The 6,434-nt window shown below is 40.7% G+C and overlaps 1 long non-coding RNA gene across 1 annotated transcript; it reads right to left on the bottom strand.

The window, feature by feature from the left end:
• Positions 1 to 960: 960 nt before the first annotated feature.
• On the bottom strand, positions 961 to 4,936 carry LOC119290703. Its single transcript, XR_005141984.1, has 5 exons — positions 4,734 to 4,936; positions 4,015 to 4,186; positions 3,798 to 3,868; positions 2,139 to 2,828; positions 961 to 1,361 (listed from the first exon to the last, which is right to left on the bottom strand). It is a non-coding gene; the product is annotated as an uncharacterized LOC119290703 (long non-coding RNA).
• Between the last annotated feature and the right edge of the window lie 1,498 nt (positions 4,937 to 6,434).

The following is a 6,434-nucleotide window of genomic DNA, read 5'->3' as shown; positions in this document are numbered from 1 at the left end:
TTAGATGGATATTACCTGCAGAACGTCTAACACGATGAAATTTTTTGTTTGCATGAATGCAACCTAACCAAGGAAAACCTAGTTGTACTGAAATTTGGACATTCATTCATCAAGCACAACTTCACGGGTTGCATTAAAATTCAGACAACCATGTCACATAATGGAAAAGAGAGATACATATGCATACGGAGGAAAATATTACATTAGTAGCTGAGGGCAAGAAAACTGGGCGCTTCTCAATTTCTATGCTTAGTTGTGTTCTGAAATTAATTATTAAGCCAATAGTTTCATTTGTAATTTAGAAACAAAATATTTTTGGAAATATTTTTTTACTAAATGAATATCGAGCAATCGGGCAAAATGATAAGGAAATGTATCATCCCTTTTTTGACAGCTTATCAATGCATTCCATAATTAATTATTTTTTGCAGAGAAGAGAGTGCTAGTGAAATAAAATAAAATTACAATAACTAAATGTGTATTGCTGAAGCATTTTGATTTAATCTTAAAACAAAACATAGTCACATGATCTGTAAGAGAAAAAATATCTGTAGATTCTTTTTCAAACTCAACATGCACAGTTCATTAATTGTATGAGTCCTTAAGCTTACTTTTACCAAAGCGCTGTTAACAGAGAGCCTCGATAGAACCCTTATGGTATTAGCTAAGGGGAGGTTTCGTGTGACTTTTTGTTATTTCTCCAGCTTACCTTTTTCGAGTTGCCACTGACTGGTGGATGTTTTAAGATTGTCAGAATCAACATTCAATTAGTAATGGGTATAATATAGTGTAGGAAACATGGAATTCTACCAATAGCTAGACTCGATCAATAAGCAATATAGATTTGCCCCAATGGCAGTGTTAACATGAAAATAACAGAAGGTGAGAGATAAAAGCTAGGTGGTAGGACTGTAAAGAGTGGTTGCAAGTCAGCGTCTCTAGTATTCAGTCACAAAGACATTCAACTCCACCAGAGCAATTCTCAGCCATGCTTCCTTCTCAGTAGCACAATAGCTGGAAAAATGTAACTTTCTTAATAACTATACATCAATACCGCAAATACACACTTACTGTGCCAGATTCCAAACTTAGTACAAATTCCCCTCTCCAGTTCATCTTGAAATTAAGAGATCAGAAGAAAGTAAGATTTCCAATTGTGCTATACCAATCAGGATACATTTATTGTTAAAAACTATATACATAGATGATCATGCGGCCAGAGCTATCGCTCAGCAACAATAGTCCAGTTCTCTTTTGTCCGCCACTTTCTCAAACTTAAGCTGAATCCATGTTCTCATTTGTAATTACATGGAGTCTGTTCCTATCCCTATGCAGTTACAAATGAGCAGACTCCATGTTACCTGGTATTTATCAAGTCAAAAGAGAATGGCATTTAGCACGGAAGGCTGAAATTTCTAGGCATCAATCTTGTGAACAGATGAATTATGAAGCAAAAGATACATACTGCAGAGGAAAACTACATGAGAAATGATTAATGGAAAACAATATAATTTGTTTATTGTACGAACTGAAAACACCGGAGAACCAATATACTTCTTATAGTAATAATTCATATCCAAAAAGTAATCGATTATGGGAGTATCTAACGCTGATTTAAGCAGACATTTTAATAAAAACATGTCAAAGAATTATATCCAACTAATTACTAAAACGGGATTTACTGTCAGTATACAACTATATTCAGTTAGAAATTATGGAGATCCAAGGAGAATTATCTAGGTTGTATGACCTGAGTGCATAAATCTTACAAAGGCTAATTAATCATCAGATACCTTAACGTCTCAAAAATCTTAATCCTTAAGAGTATTTCCATATCTAGAAAGAAAATAATCACAGCATGTAATTACTAAAACAGGTACAAAATACAGTCAACTCGATTTTTCATTTTTACAGAACTGGTGAGCATGACATTGAGCTATCGTCTCACTAAAATGTAGCAGCCAATGGGACCCGCAGAAACCTATACATCTAGAAGAAAATAGCATCCAAAATTGTGCCGTTGAAGGGAACTGATACTCAGACCAAGATAAAGTCTGCCTCATGGCCACACACACACACAGTTACAATCAACTTAGTCGGACTGTGAGAAGAGCTTGTGTGTACATATTGGACACTACCTGGATACATATAGATTGTTGTGATGGAAGTCTCAGGCTCGTAATGTGGAGATGGATGACTCAAGCAGAGCGACAACATGTGTACATGCCAATTACACATAGAAAATAATATAGTGGTTACTTATCAAACTCAGTTACTGTTTCAACTGGAAACATGCAAGCGGAATTCAGAGAAGATATAATGTCGCAATCATCCAAATGTAAAAGTGGTATGAAATTGAAGGATTTCTATTAACTTACAAAATCAGAATAGTATTGTCAGAGTGCAACATTATTTCCGTTTACTAAAAACTCAAAAATGCTTGATAGTTAAGAACTTCTTTGGAAGTCAAGTTAAAAGTCCAGGTGGATTAATATTCTTAGGATAACTGGCCAAGTATATGTGCTATATTGAGTCTTCAGTTTAGGTTCTAGATTAAGCCATCTATGCAAGTGAACATACAGAAGACTGGATAATTTCAAATTAGATACTCTAGTTATCCAAACATAGCAAGAAATCGATGGAAGAATCAGTCCAAAAACAAATATAAGAGCATGTGCACTATAGAGGGAAACAATGGATCTATACATTGATTTTCCAATAACAATTGATGTAATTATGTGGCAACAGGAAGATGAATTCCGGGAGGTAGAAACCTATGGAGAGGCGAACCAACACCATACGTACAGAAGCCAAAATTCAAGTCAAACCTGTAGTAGAAGGTACAGTTACAATGTGACCAATGACGCGACCATACTGAAATTGGAGGTAGTTAAGATCGTATAAGGATTATATGTCCTATTTGCAACCTACTTACAAATAGTATGGTAGTGATTAAGTTTTCTCACATATTTTTTCTACAGTTCCTAGTCTACAGTACTATTTGAAGTAGATATAGTGTCACGCATGTACACTAAACATTCTGCTGCTCACAATAGAACACATAAATCTGTCAATTTCACAAAAACATATTTAGCTGACAATATTTGGATCATTATCAATGTATATACCTCCCCGCCTTAAATATGCAAATCACTAAAAGGGCACTCTGATATCTTAGGTGGTAATATATATTAGCATATTTTTGTATAAGTTAGCATCTCTAAAATCAAAACACTGGAACTCCAAAAGAAATATCATATTTATTGGAATGAACCTAGGAAATATGGATTCCATGGCTACATTTGCAGCAAAATTTCATATGTGTGTTTGATAATAAAATCATAGATTTGGCTCCCTTTTCAAACACAGTACATGTATGTGCTGTAAACAGAACCTATATAACTCAAGTACGCCATACATCTAGCTTAATTTTTTGCATGGGTGACAATTTGAAAATCTTACTATGGAACTGCCAAAGATAGATTATACACAATATTAGAAATCATTTTGAGAAATCTGGAAAATTTGTAAAACTTAAAATGTTAACTTGGCTTTTTTTTAATCCCGGAAGAGAGAATTATTATATATATATACCACACTAACATGCAGATAATCTAACAATTAGTGTTTACTCTGAAGAAATAACATACAATGTCCAAATTCATTACATAGGAATCATCAACTAATTTTGTTGTCTAACAAATGGTTGCATGGGAGGACATGTGTAAAGCTTCCTGCAAAAAATGTAAATTGGCTAGTGGGGCAATTGATGTAGATGTAGTTTAACAGAAACTCACTGGATGGTGCCACTTTAAGCAATGCAGTTCAAACCCTAGTTGGTTCCCCTCCGCTCGCCTAAATGTATAATCTGACACAGAGAAGCGGTGAAGATAGATATGAAAAAAAAAACTTTTGCTGTTGATGAGACGTGATGGATTAAGCCGACTTATTAGGTGTTCAGTGATGAATTCAATGGATGGAAGAATTAGGATTTAATAATTCAGGGGTATTTACCGGTGGGGTGGGACAGGAATAAGGGGAGATGAACTCGAGTTGGGTTTGGATTGTGAGTTGGAGTGCCACCAATCCAACGTAATTCCTCAACTTGACGGCCTCAAGTACCAATGGCAACCTCCTTTCTCCAAACCATCATGCATACACCTCCTCATATGATGAACCAACCGTCCTGGATTTAAAAACTTGAAATAAGAAGAGATCTAATGGTTGGGTGGGAAGGGCATTAAGGAGACATTGGATTGCAGCACGGACCATAACATTGCAATGAAATACAGAGAAGAGATCTGTATACATGGAACTCCAACAATAATAATGCGAGTTTGATACATATACACAGTGAGAAACAATACTAATGTCACACCAAAAAAATAAAAAACCTAGATAGATCCCTAAAACACAAATTACTAATCCCCGCAAGAAAAAACACAAATTACTAATGCTATTGTGATGCAATCTTTTCCAGGTCGAAAGAACACGCAGATTTGGCATGTTTTTCTAGATCAAAGGGGCACATGAATCTAATGGGAAATAGAAACGCACATGGCTTACCTGAGATCATCACTACGGTCATGGATTTGAAAAGTTGAAATAAGAGGAGATCTAAAGATCTGGGAGGGAGGGATTGGAGAGATTGAGTTGCAGCATCGATGGCCAGCGACCTATGGCAGAGAACAAAGAGGGAAAGAGAGTCGGTTGGGCGCGTGGCAGCAGTGTACCTCGGGGCGCGACGGAAGTTGCAGCTTCTGCTCGCCGGCCATGAATGGGAGCGCCACCGGCCGCCGTCGTCGTCTACCTAATACTGAGACCACATCTCATGGATGGAGCCTCTAGGCCTAGGGCATGGAGAGCGGCGGAAGAGGAATAGTGTGGGAGGCGGAGGAGGAAGACGGGCCAATGAGCAGATAGTTTTTTTTTCATTATATAAAATAAGAGGCAGCCATGTGCAATAGTTAGCTCGGCTGGGATTCATCTAATGGCTGTAAGAATACATAACACGGGGTCCCACCAGATAAACGGCTCTTAATTTTTAATTAACATGGTAATTTGCAGGGAGTCTGAAATTATTATAGGTATAAAAGGCAAACAATAAAAGTTTTCTAACATTAAAACTAAAATGTTCAAATTGGAACAAATAAATCCTAAGTAACAATGGTGGAGAGACCACACTTGTAATAAATGTGTAAATACTCAAAAATGAATAAAACAACAGAAAAATTAATTAATTAAATGCCTTTTGTATTTCGTAAAATATTAAACTAGCTGTCCAAGTTAATGTGGCAGTGGCATATTTGGTAGTATCAATTATGGTGCCATTTTGATATTTTACTAAAACAAAAATAAAAGGAAACTAAAAGAAAACAGTAAAGAATAAATAAAAACAGAAAAGGAACAAATAAAAGAAAGAAAACAAACACATCTAACAAAAAGGAGAACCCCCCTCCCCCTGGCCGAATGGCTCAGCTAGCCAGCAGGCCACCAGGCCAAAAGGCCCAACCGGCCCATCCCCACTCCCCTTATCCCTGGACTCGAAACCCTAACCACTATCCAACGCCCCACTCTTCCCCCCATGCCGTTCCTCTCCTCTCCCCCCGATCCAGATCGGATCGGGGCTCGCACGCGCGCACCTCGGAGCCCGACGACCCCGCCGCCTGGATCGATGCCGCCTTGACCTCGTCTCGTCCCCGCCGGCCTGCCTACCCATCGTTGTCGTCCCCATCAACCACCTCGCGCCCCACTGCCTTGACCCCACGATCCCCGGTGAGGCCATGGCCTCTTCTCTCCCCTGTCCCCATATGCATGCCGACTGTCTTCCCCTTCTCTTCCCCCGGGTTGCCGTGGTCCCCGCCGATTTCGCCCGCGGTTGACGCGCTCCGGCCGCGTCCGATGCGCGCTCACCGCGCCGTGCCCGCGCCTGCACCGCGCTCGGCCACTGCCCGACCTCGCCTGCGCCTCGCCGTGCCCTGGCTACACGTGACTACTGGCCCCGCCCGGTGCTCACTGTCGTTCTGCTGCTGCTAGCACCGCCCTCGCCGCGCGCACCTAGCTGCTGCCACCGTGGTCGGCGACAACGGTCGCCGACCGCGCCTCCCCACTCCGTCGTGGCCTCGCTGCGCCGCGCACCTACCTGCGCTGTGGCGCCCGCTGCCCACGTCGCACATTGCGGCCTCGCGGCCCCGCCCGGGTTCGCCCCCGCTCCGGCCCCTTACCCCGCCAGCCACGGTGGCCCCACCGCGCTGGCCGCCCGCACCCGCGTCCCCTCATTCGGGCGGTTACGCCCGCCCAGATGCGCCCCTGCGCCTGATCCGCTAAGGCCCCAGGGGCCAATGACAAGTGGGCCCCTGCCCAGAACGTTTTAATAAAAAATAAATATAAAATAGTAATAATAATAATTTAATTAATTAACTAACTAAATTAAT

The sequence above is a fragment of the Triticum dicoccoides genome, chromosome 4B (genome assembly GCF_002162155.2).
Source record: "Triticum dicoccoides isolate Atlit2015 ecotype Zavitan chromosome 4B, WEW_v2.0, whole genome shotgun sequence".
NCBI classification, from domain to species: Eukaryota; Viridiplantae; Streptophyta; class Magnoliopsida; order Poales; family Poaceae; genus Triticum; species Triticum dicoccoides.
Note: the sequence above shows the minus strand (reverse complement) of the source record. Positions and strands in the feature narration are given on the sequence as shown.